The sequence below is a fragment of the Mizuhopecten yessoensis genome, unplaced genomic scaffold, assembly GCF_002113885.1.
Source record: "Mizuhopecten yessoensis strain PY_sf001 unplaced genomic scaffold, ASM211388v2 scaffold6579, whole genome shotgun sequence".
Classification (NCBI taxonomy): Eukaryota; Metazoa; Mollusca; class Bivalvia; order Pectinida; family Pectinidae; genus Mizuhopecten; species Mizuhopecten yessoensis.
This window is the reverse complement of record NW_018406620.1, coordinates 229983-243443: the sequence shown is the minus strand read 5'-3', so window position 1 is coordinate 243443 and position 13461 is coordinate 229983. Positions and strand designations below refer to the sequence as shown.

The 13461-nt window shown below is 32.9% G+C and overlaps 1 protein-coding gene across 7 annotated transcripts in view; it reads right to left on the bottom strand.

The window, feature by feature from the left end:
* The window catches only part of LOC110452301 (putative N-acetylated-alpha-linked acidic dipeptidase), an 82108-nt gene that overhangs the window by 29355 nt on the left and 39292 nt on the right, over positions 1-13461 (bottom strand). The gene's annotated exons all lie outside the window — the stretch shown is intronic.

Here is a 13461-nt window from a genome sequence, read left to right as displayed (position 1 = left end):
ACGAATTGCATCTAATGTAAAGTTTGAACCCCAACTGCCTGAAGGACGATATTGTATTAATATTTGTTAGCCTACCTTCATTTTGTTTTAATTTCATAAAAAATCATTTTTGAAAATCATCCTCATTTATTTAATTTGTGATTTTATTTTGTATATTGAGTTTAATAATTACATGATATATATAGATAAATATAACGTTTCGTACCTATATGGTGTATACTCGAGTATATACAGGATACAACGACTGTGAGAGTATGCTATTTTCCTTAAAATAAAGACAGGTTTTATTTAAACGCGTGGTCCTGAATGTGTTCATTTTACAAGAGAATATAAAATCTGTTAAAGCATCCATTTTACTTCAAGAAGTAATCTGGAATGTCTTTTAAATAAGTTTGAGTGAACGGCTCAATGAATGTATTCATTTTAATTTGAACAGGTGTCCAAACGCAGCCAAAGTAGAACAATAGTAGCGCGTTTTCTGGACTTTAGATGTCGGGAGTATGTCAGGTCGTCAAGTCACCTGCTTCAGGGGAAACGCTAGGTATTTCAGAACAATTACCTAAGGGGATAACAGAGAACAGAAAGTAACTATACCCTGTGTTAAAACAAGCCAAACGTGAGAGGAAGCAACTATACCCTGTGTTAAAACAAGCCAAACGTGACAGAAAGCAACTATACCCTGTGTTAAAACAAGCCAAACGTGACAGGAGGCAACAATACCCTGTGTTAAAACAAGCCAGACGTGACAGAAAGCAACTATACCCTGTGTTAAAACAAGCCAAACGAGAGAGGAAGCAACTATACCCTGTGTTAAAACAAGCCAAACGTAACAGAAAGCAACTATACCCTGTGTTAAAACAAGCCAAACGAGAGAGGAAGCAACTATACCCTGTGTTAAAACAAGCCAAACGGGAGAGGAGGCAACAATACCCTGTGTTAAAACAAGCCAGACGTGACAGAAAGCAACAATACCCTGTCTTAAAACAAGCCAAACGTGACAGAAAGCAACTATACCCTGTGTTAAAACAAGCTAAACGTGAGAGGAAGAAGGCAATGTTAGTGAGGGACAAACTATATATCGAGGGGGTCCTGCATGCACGATCGCCGAGATGGAACCCCAAACGCAGGGGACAGGTAACAACGTCAGAGACCCAACGCCAGGGCAACATTCAAGGATAACAACCCCACCGCGGATCCCCAAATAGGACAGGAAGGAAAATGCGTGCAAGCTAATTAAACAGGAAGACAAGCCATGGTTCAATGAAGATTGTAAACGTAAATTTAACATTCCTTAGAGTATTAAACAGTGATAAACATTTCGAAACACACAGGAATTTACATAATGCAAAGAGGACATATACGACATTGAAAAGACGCCTAAAGAGTGAATATAAGCGAGATGAAGGCGATATGTTTGATAATATGAGGAAACGTAATCCAAGACTATTCTTCAAATATTTAAGCAAGCGGAAGTCAGTTAAAACTTCGAACTTTAATATTGATGATTTTCGTAGCTACTTCAAAATTCTTGTGTCTTATAGTGATGGAGATAACTTGGACAGTGTCGGTCAACAACACCCAGATGAAGATGTTATATACCCTGAACTCGATAATGAATTTACAGAAGAAGGGATCCTTACTGCGATCAGAAACTTAAAAAGAAATAAAGGACATGGATCAGATGGCATTATAAACGAACTTTTCATTGATGAGAACATACTTTGTTACCAGTTATTAAATCAATGTTTCACAAAATCTTAGACCAGGGACATTTTCCTACATGATGGGCAGAGGCAGCTATCGTGCCTTTATGTAAAAAAGGTGATAAAAATGACCTCAATAACTATCGGGGTCTATTAAGCTGTCTTGGAACAATCGATTGTATGCATGGGCTAACACAAATGAAATTATTTCTGATGCACAATTTGGATTTAGATCTGGTTATGGAACTGCAGACGCAATTGTTTCTTTACGTTCTTAAATTAATAAGACATTCTCACAAAATAAAAAGACTATATTGCTGCTTCGTCGACTACAGGAAAGCTTTCGATACTGTAAATCGATCTAATGTATGGCTAAAACGGTCAAAATGTGGGATTAGAGGTAATTTGTTATCAATATTTTTTTCAATGTATAAATGTGCAAAACATGTGTCAACTTAGATGGATTTTATTCTCAATTTTTCACTAAAGAGATTGGCTTAACTCAAGGTGAATGTTTATCACCAATAATGTTCTCAATATATGTGAACGATTGTGAGATGGAGTTTATACAAGAAGGTAACATGCCATACGAGTTAAAAACGTTCAGCCTTTTTCTACTTATGTATGCCGATGACATGGTGCTGATATCAGAATCAGTTGAGGGACTTCAAATGTCACTTGACATATTATTATTGTTCTCTGAAAAATGGAAGCTATCTGTTAATACTCAGAAAACTAAAATTGTTGTTTTTAGAAGGCTAGGAAAGCTCGAGATAATGAACATTGGTTATATGATGGTGAAAATATAGAAGTTGTTGAAGAATTTAATTATATAGGATTATTATTCAACTATAACGGAAAATTTACTAAGACTCAGCATAAGCTATCTGAGCAAAAACTCAAAGACACGGAAGTTTTATTTTAATGTATAAATTATGTTATTATTATTCAGAACTTATGTGAGTCCAATTCTCAATAATGGAAACAAGATCTGGGGATTTTATTGTGCCAAGGATTTTAAATGTACAAATGCATTTTTTTAAGCAAATGGTAGGGTTGAAGCGAAGTACAGCTAATAACATGATTTATGAGGAATTAGGAGTATATCCTCTGATTACAATAAGAAAGTTGAGAGTGTTCAAATTTTGGTTGAAATTAGTATATAGTCAGAATTGTATTATGTCTGAGATACATAATGATCTTATGGAAAGGTTAAATGTTAGTGATAAATATAACTGGTTGAGAGATATTAAAAATGATCTGTATACTATGGGACTGGGTTATATCTGGGACACCCAGGTGACAATAAATGTAAAACAATGATTTGGATATTATTAAACAAAGACTTTTTGATTGTTGTGTACAAGAAATAAGGAGTCAGATAGCTGAATCCACCAAATGTAGTATGTATTTAAATAAATGTACCAAGGAATTTAAGAATATGTGAATTATGCAATTTAGATATTACGGACGAATACCACTTTGTGCTTAAATGTCCATCTTTTCAGATACTTGGACATATCCACATGAAAAATAGTATTGGTCAAAACCCAGCATGTTAAAATTCATCAGTCTTATAAACTCTAGCAATACATCTCAATTATGCAAATTTGGAAAGTTTCTGCACAAAGCATTTATGTTGAGAGAGAATCTGAAAACAAATTTAAATGTATGACCCAACAACAATGCGTTCTCCTTCAATACATTATTTTTATTAATTTTTCTTTGACTAGTATATCACTGATAATGTACATTCATTCAAATACATGTCACTTATTTTATAACTAGTATATCATTCATTCATTTGTTTACACATGCAAACTGCCGCCCTGGCAAGCATGTATTGTATATGTATGGATTGTATCATATATCCTGTACCTATAAGTTGTAAACTTTTTAAAATAAAATGAACATTGAACAGACAGACACCTGGGGATTCTGTTTCCCATCTTTGTATGGGCGATGGTACAAACTGTAACCATTAAAACATATTTTACGCGTGTGAGGCTTAACACGTGCTGACGATTACGTCATGGTCCGATTAGCAAACTCCTTAGGTCAACTGCAATTGAAATCCGAGCTAAAGATTTAAAATACAATCTAAGGTGGTGCCGACATCCGATGAGTTTATTATCAAGTAAACGACAGAATCTGGGAGTCTGTTTTATGCTAAACAAATGGACTTCCTGCACAAGTCATCGTTTTAAAGAGATCTAATTTTAGCGCACATGTGTATTAAAAATCCTGCATCAGCGGAGGAAAATTGTTTTAAGCGTTTTGTACACAACGAAAAACATGGGGTGTAGAATTAACCTTTTCTTGCACATTCACCTTCATGTCTTATTTATTTTTACACGCATTAGTATTTTCACAAATGAAACAGAAAATTAAAAAAGCTTAAATTTTGTCACAATTGTAGACACTCAATATCAATTTGGCATTTAAACCTATTAGAAATACAAGGCGTTTTAAAAATTCAGAAACATGAACTTATCATTTGAAATTTACTTTTTTAACAAAAGTTACTTTTATGAAACTTAATCCGGACTTGCTCTTTTTGAAGACATCTGCAATAGATGAAAAAGTAACGTCATAACACGTTCTGATTATCACTGAAATATGTGTGTCCTGAAAAGTTTTATTCGGGTTTTACCAACTTCATTCAAACTGGTAACATATAAGATATAATCGCGAGCATATCGTTGCGTCAGCAATTGGCTTGTTTCTTTACGCAGGAGACGTCTGATACAAACATTTATATGATCAGTTTTGTTGTTGTAAACGTTATAAAAGCGGAATGTACCTTTCATCTTTTTTTTTTTATATTGTTTTATTTTTTCAAGTTTTTTGTTACATCTACATCAAACAGACATTACACACAAACTCTCATCATCATCATCGTTGTCATCATCATTATCATCATCATCATCATCATCATCATCATCATCATCATCATCATCATCATCATCATCATCATCATCATCACCATCATCATCATCGTACATACACATTGACAATCATCATCATCATCATCATCATTGTACATACACATTGACAATCATCATCATCATCATCATCATCGTTGTCCATACACATTGACAATCAACTTCATCATCATCTTATCATCATCATCATCATCATCTTATCATCATCATCATCATCATCATCATCATCATCTTATCATCATCATCATCATCATCATCATCATCATCATCATCATCATCATCATCATTATACATACACATTGACAATCATCATCATCATCATCATCATCATCGTCAATAGTTACAAACATCATCATGATAGATAATCTATCACACCCATGCTCTGTCTAAAACAACATACTTCACATAGTACATGTATATCATTTATATACTAGAACATACACTCAATCTTACACACACACACACACACACACACACCATAGACAAAATAGAATCACAGGGTCTAGAGAAGAAGCAAAAAAATATAAAAGGGAGAGGGGAGAAAGAAAGCAAAATAGGAGAGAGAGAGAGAGAGATATCTGGGCCAGTAAAATAAAAAAAAAAGATTTAAATAAGTTAATTAAGAAGAATTATCTAGGAATCGAGGAGACTGAGAACATGAAAAATATTAAAAGCTGTTTTTACCTTGGTATTATTAAAATTACACTTCCGCATAGTCTAATATTTTTATCCATTTTCTCCATTCTTTCCCAAACCTATCCTGTGCAGAATCACCTTGACTGTTAACAATATATTTTTGAACAGTATAATGTTCTTTAATCATGTTAACTAAGGAATTTGGGCTCAACGTTTGATGTCGACATCTTGTCTTATAAATATAAAACTTAATAATAATTAAAATTTCATTGTCAATTCTATTATATGTCATATTCTCGTTTGCTACCAATAATCCAAAACGAAAACTGATTTTATTAAATGAAAATGGGATAAAAAGTGCATCTAACAATATTTCAAAACTTTGTAAAAAATTCTGTACTTCTCTACATTCCCACAAAATATGAATGATTGTTTCTTGTTCTAAATTACAAAGTGTACAGAGTGGACTTGTCACTAATCCTACTTTAAACATGGATGAATTTGTTGTCAAAATATGATGAACAATTCTATACTGAAACCATTGTAGTCTTGAATTTTTTGTTATTCTAAAAGGGGTCTTATATATATCATTCCAATTAAAATTATTCAAATCCAATTTTTCTTCCCATTTTCTCCTCCCAGAAGCAATAGTATCTTTTTTTACCATAAGATTATAAAAATCTTTTATCCCTTTTACTCTTTTTAAGAAAAATTTAATATTACAGGGTATGATAGGGTATACAATAGCATCCTTTTTACAATCAATTTTAACTAAATATTTCCTTATTGTAGTTAATACACCATGATATTGGATAAAATTTGTATTTACCTGATAAATTTGAGCAAATTCTTGAAATGTGTAAAAAGTGCAAGTCTCAATGTCTTTTATTAAGTCATAAATTATAGTCACTCCTTTATTATACCATGTCTTGAAAAATATTGATTTTCCCCCAATAGTAAAATTCCTATTGTACCATAATGGCATTTTCCAGATGCAACTTTCATTAATTTGTTTCACCCGCTCCTTTTCATTAAACCTTCTCCATGCTTTAAAGACATCTTTCCAAAAATAATTTGTGCACTTATTAAGACATATTGGAATGTAATCACTTCCACAATGAGATAGCATATGTAAGTCAAGATGTGTTTCTAAGATAACTTGCCACTTGCCCGACTTCTGATATAATCTCCGTATCCACCCTAATTTTAAGGAATCAATGAATGACCTTATATTAACCATTTTAAGACCTCCTTCAAAATAATTTTGAAATATCACATCTCTCCTTATTTTATCAGTTTTACTGTTCCATAAAAAGTTAAAGAGAACATTATTTAATTGATTCAAAAAAAGATCATCAGGATTTGGCAATGCAATAAATAAATGGTTAAATTGTGATATCATTAAAGATTTTATCAGATGGATTCTACCTATAGGAGTAAGTGATCTTCTGTTCCATGCCATGATAAGTGCTTTAAGTTTAATTAATTTTTTATCAAAATTTAATTTTGGGATTTCATGAAGATTGACACTAAATTCTATTCCCAGAAGCATGAATTTTGTCCTACCCCACTGCAATTTTAGATCAGGTAAAAATGTATCTTCACTATGTATTTTGCTCCCTATCCAAACCACCTGGGTTTTGTCTATATTTATCTTCAAACCAGATATTTTAGCGAAAGTATTCAATTCTGCTATCGACTCTTTTAAAGACCTTTCTGAACCATCTAAAATGAGAGAAGTATCATCAGCATACTGAGAAATAAGGATTGGACTTTTATTGACTTCTATACCCTTAATCTTATTGTTATTTCTAAGTCTTATGCCTAGTATTTCAACACACAAAATAAAAATGTAGGGGGCGATTGGATCACCTTGGCGACAGCCTCTTTTTATGTTTAGAAATGATGAAAGATTACCACCTTGGTTTATAGTTGAACTTACATTGGTGTGCAGTAGTTTTATCCAGCATCTAATATCAGAACCAAAATTAAAATAATTTAAAACTTTATCAACAAATTCCCATGAGACTGAGTCGAATGCTTTCTCAAAATCTACCATTAATAACATACCTGGAATATATCTTTCTTCTGCATATTGCATAATGTCATAAACTAATCTAGTATTTTCCCCTATATAACGGCCTGAAAGAAATCCTGTTTGATCTTCACTAATTAATTTATCTAAAACTGTTCTAATTCTACCTGCTATCGATCCAGACGCTATTTTATAGACTATATTCAATAATGTTATGGGTCGCCAATTTTTTATGAACTGCCTAGGTTTATCTCCCTTGGGAATACATGTTATAATACCTTGCCTTTGTGTTACTGATAGCAAACCTTTCCTATACCCACAATTTATAGATCTAACAATGAACCCACCTAGCTGTTTCCAGAAACACTTAAAAAATTCTACAGTAAACCCATCAGAACCGGGACTTTTGTTATTTTTCATATTTTTCAAAGTTTTTGTTGCTTCATCTAAAGTAATTAACCCTTCTAGACCAAAAGAATCGTTATTTTCTAATTTTGAAACATCACATGTATTCAAAAAATCTGCTAAATCTATATCATCAATATCAGTATTATTATCATATAACTTTTCATAAAATAAACGAACTTCTTCTAAAATTTCATTCTGTTGTGTAATAATAACATTATCATCTTTCTGTATCTTTGGTATAATCTTGGAAGTATAATTCCTATTTTCTAACTTGAAAAAATAATTTGTTGGCTTTTCTCCTTCCTCTTGCCATCTTGCCCTAGATCTAATTATACTACCTCTTACCTTCCTCAATCTAATATTTTCCAATTCCCTTTTCTTAATTTCTAAATCTTCTATGTCTACATGTTCCTGCTCTTCAATAGTTTGTATTTTTCTCTTAAGATCATCTTCCTCCCTACTTTGCTGTTTCTTTCTATAAGATGAATAAGATGTACTTTTACCTCTGATTTCCATTAATAATGTTTCAAGAAAAAGCTGGTCATCAATTACAAATTCTATTTCTGTATCTGGTATATTCATTATAGCATTCAGATTATACACTGGCAAAGAGTACTGAGTTTTTGTTTCTAAAATAATATTGTTCACCATTTGATGATATTCTTCCTCATATAAAAGAGATGAAATAAATTTCCACAATCCCTTTCCCCGCTTGAATTCATTCATTTTTAAAACATTTATAGGGAATGAGTGGTCGGGCCTGTAACCTGACTCAATAGCTGATTTATGAATACTAGATAACAAATTTTCCGAAATAAGAAAAAAATCTAAACGAGACTGTTTTAATGGGTTCTTCTTTCTCCAGGTATATCTTTTACTATCTTGATGCAATTCTCTAAAAATGTCTACCATTGAATAGTTTTCCATAATTTCAATAACTTTTTCTCTTGCTTTTTTATTATAAATGTTCTTATAGCTTTTGTCATAATCTAACTCAGGATCTAATACTAAGTTGAAATCTCCACATATAATAAATTTGTCATTTCCAAAGTCGTCAATTGTGTCAGTTAAAATATCAAAAAAAATAGGTGTGTCTGTGTTTGGGCCATATAGCGTGATCAATGTAACATGTGAACCCTCTAATTCAATATCAAGGGCTAAAAAATTTCCTGACATTTCTTTCCTTTCCCTTTTCACCTTAATTTCAAAATTATTATTTATAAGAATAGCTACCCCCTGGCATTGGACTTAAATGAATTAAAATAACAGTCGAACCCCCATTCATTTCTGACAATTTTCTGGTTCTCTTCAGTAAAATGAGTGTCCTGTAGACAATAAATACAATATTTTTTCGATTTTAAGTATGAAAAAAGGTCCCTTCTTTTAATTTTGTCCCCGAGACCCTGACAATTAGCAGAAAGAAAAGTTATACCCTCCATCATGTTACATTACAACTTACCAGAAATATGTATGTATTAACTAGCCCAGATAAGAAAAAGAGAAGAATCGAAATATAGCACAACAGAAGAAAAAGGTACCTTTCATCTTCACAATGGCTATTCCATGGGCAATATCTGAGCAGGTTTTTTTGTTTCCCTTAGAGGATAATGGAGAAACCAAATGTATCTGCTATATGTACCTCCATTGCAACACCTGTGATGTCAATGTTTCTTCTTCTATCGGTGTCTTCCTATAGTTATCTCTGGGTTAGCCTATTGTCGGAACAATCTGACAACGTGACGCGTCATGTTGCCGTGTCTAGGTTACTTGTATTATATTTCAGTATGATAGCACTATTAAGAGTCGTTAGAAGATGAAAAATAAAAAAATAAACAAGTATATGTACATGTACAAACAAATCATGGGGTCTACCAAATGGATCTACAGAGGAAATATCCAAGCATTGAATGTTTTAGCAAATGCTGTTATGGTTCTATAACACACAGGACTATTGTTGGCAAACTTTATTAAACCCGGTCTTCATTAAGTTTGTCAGCAATAGCAATGTGTGTTATAGGACCATAACAATATTTTGTCAAAATAATCATTATCTACATTTGCATTTTGATTGAGTAGTTATGCTTTATTTAGTTATTTCGAACAGTTCTTTTAACAACAAATTTAGTGTTGACGTCACAAAAGAGATTGATGACTCACAATAGCAAATGTTGTTAAAGTCTCACAACAACATCTACCTTAAGCTTCTTAAAGCATTGCAATGGAAGGATGCAGAGCAAATGCAGAAGTACATAATACGCAAGCTTGAATGGCTATCCCAAGCTTGTAATAGAAGAATTGTAATATTGCACCACCATAATAAAAACCCAATATAGGCTCTCATACGGCCAACAAGTGTGATTCATATTTTCTGTAAGTGAATATTAAACTTGTATAATAATTGTTGAAAAAAATAAAGTTTATCTAAGTTCACCAGCCATTCTGTTAATAGGTTTTACGAATCGCTCTATTTTGTACACGTTCGTGAAAATTGAAACTATTTTTGAGAACTGGTTCTAATTTGATACTTTCCCATAGCGTACTTTATACCGTAAGGTGCATTTCGCCTGATGGGGGTTAGAAATTGTTTAAATACTTGGCATGAGAAATTAATTTGGCAGGCTTAATAAGTACACATAAAATGCCACTTGGAGGCAGGGGATAATAGAGAACGCAAATCGAAGTCAAGGTTCATCAACATTCTGCCATTTCCTGCCGGTGCGAAATGTTAACACGTGGAACTAACCTTAAATGTCAGATCAACAGATCATATGTGGAATGAACTCCCATATTAAGTGTTAATGCAAGCGAGTGTGTAAACTTATATAACCTTTAGCCCGGTTACAGCAGCATTAAGAATACTCTCGTTCAACAATACTCTTGTTGTCTGCGCAAGCTAAACAGTGATCATGCGTCTGGTTGAACGAGGCTACATTTAAAATAAAATATAAAATAGTCCAGTTCAATATGGGTTTTTTCTTCTTACTGATTCTGTCGTTGTCATATATAAAACAAACTCACGGACTGTCAAAATATAAGAAAATATATGGAACTCATCAATATTTTATGTAACTATAAAATGCAGGCCGACAGTGATACTTTAACATATTTAACGTAGTTTAGGCTAGCAATAAAGTTTAGCACAATTGAACCCTTTGAGGTTCCCTGTCCCACTGCAATATAGTTTTTGGTTACCACAACCTTAATTTCTTTTAGGATTTGACAGAAGCTCAAGTTTGGCCAAGACACTTATGTTAGCCAGGTAGCTCAGTCGTTTAGAGGTACATGTATATAGTGTATTAATCAGAGGTCAGGGGTTCGAGTCCCGGTTTAGTTCCGCTGAGTTCGTACAATCAGACCACTGTTGATGATATTTTTAATCACTGGTATATTCCATAAAAGTCTTGCAATGCATTCGTTTTCTTTTCAGAAATGATTTATCAAAGCTATAGTCATGCCGGCAAAACCGGTTCCCCGGGCAGTGGTACATGTACGTGGATCCTTTAGAAGTGAGAATGGCCAAATAAGCAATGATTTGTACAACTGTGGGTAAGGTGCATGACGTAGTTTCACTCGGTAATCGTATTGTCATAAAAAAAAAAGATCCCGCTATCCGTTTGCAATAAAAACTGCCAAAGTATGTCCGCTAATATCGCAACATAGGAATGTGTGAGTTTAAATGGAATGATGAACGTCACAAATGATGAAATACGCGGTCAATTTTTATCTTTTTGATAAAAAAATATCATTCAGGAACGACTTTTCCTATTCAAGTGACTTATGATTTTAATTCCGTTTATTCCGAAGGAAAAGACAGAGGGCGATCACGTCAAGGAGAGACTGACTTCATCAAGTAAAACATTTTGATCAATTCCATTCTTGAGTTTGACACAAGTGTCCCAACTTACCGAGCGAATTAATGTATAAGCATTATATGTCATTGTTTATGAAACCATTCACATGTTGTAACATATCATTCTTCATGACGTATACCGTCCTTAAATGACCATAGCTGTTGATAGGACGTCAAACAATACTAAACACAACCAATCATGACGTATCGATATTAATTTAGGCGATTAATTAATGGCATTTGACAATTATAATTTGTTGAATTTAGTGTCAAATTGGCATGAAAAAACAGTCAGTGTATCGGTTATAAAAAAAGCAAGCAATGGTGTGAAATAGCCAACAAACTACTGTTGACAGTAGATAAATATAGGTACAGATGAACTTTATTTACTTTACATCAATTATGCAAAAACTGTTGACAGTTTAACCAAATTCTGGATAAAACCATGATTGTTCTGTCAAAAAAAACAAGACAGCAATATTTACAAAAAAATCTAGAGTAGCTTCAAGCCTTAAAAACTCATTAATGTTCACGTGTAGGCGTTTCCTGATGACTACTAGTGACGTATACGTACAGATAAAACAACACGAGCTACATGTATCCTGCTAGGAAGCTGACGTTATCGGCTACCGTAGGCTGTGCATGGGTGTTATATATAAATCAAATTTGAACTATCAAAACAGAGAGAAAAATACACATCAAATAGCAAATACGGCCTGAAATGTACCGGAAGTACTAAATACAACATGGGTTGTATTATATAGACTAGGCCTTCACGTGTGTGTAAGCTTATATATATGCCGGATACAGATTAAAATCTTTTCTGGGTTTAAGTGAGGACCCCAGCCCATACTTCCCCTCATTTCAGACCCTCCTCCCACCATCTTTTTTTACGTGTTTGTAAAACCTTCAAGAATCGCGATCGGTCACGCCCACATTACGTTTTAATGGTGTATATCCACAAAATTCTAATCAGTTTCTAAATGAAAATAAAATAAACGTGTCCCCCCCCCCCAAGAAGCCAAACATTTCTTTTTGCTTAATTTTTTGACAAGTGTTTTTCTTTAAATTATCAAATTATTTTTGAATTCATTTTTAAATATTAAAACACTAGTATTGTTATTCCACGTGTTCAGCAACGTAAAACAGGTCGACATGACATTACATTGAATAGTTCAACCAATATCCATCGGTATCAAAAGAAATAAAAAGAAACATTGAATGATAACCATCTTTCCTACATCCTCCTGGGTTGAAGCATAAGCACGTGGAGGTCGGTGATTTGTGATAATATTCTCATTAAGACGTCACATCAATTGCTGCGTCACACTACTCTCTGCAATTCATATGTTCCATCTTGTTTAATTGATAAAAATATCATATCTAATTTAAACAAACTTCTTTTGGTCAATATGTACTTTATTTTGACTTGAAAGATGACAAGGGTGCAACATAAACAGAAATGAAAATAAATCACTTTAAGATACTGCATAAAAAATGCAAGTTAACAGTAAGCACAAGAGAAATGAGATATTCTTTTCAAAATACATGACATTTCAGCAAGTATGTGCACAATAAATAAAAAAATTAATAATTGATGAGTAAATTCAGATAACAATGTATTATTATAATGTAATAACTACATACAAATGAGTTAAATAAAGTATTCATAGATCAATTCCTACTGTAAGTTAGAAATATATATGCTATTATTAATTTTGTTTATCAATTTGAAAAAAAATGCACCTATCACATTTAATTTAGGCAACAGGTGTTATATCATTCCTTACCAATCAGATGTCTGACTTTACTGTATCTTGTGACACGTCCAGAAGATACTTTGAAGAATTGGTGAATTATAGGAAGTACCCCCCCCCCCCCCCC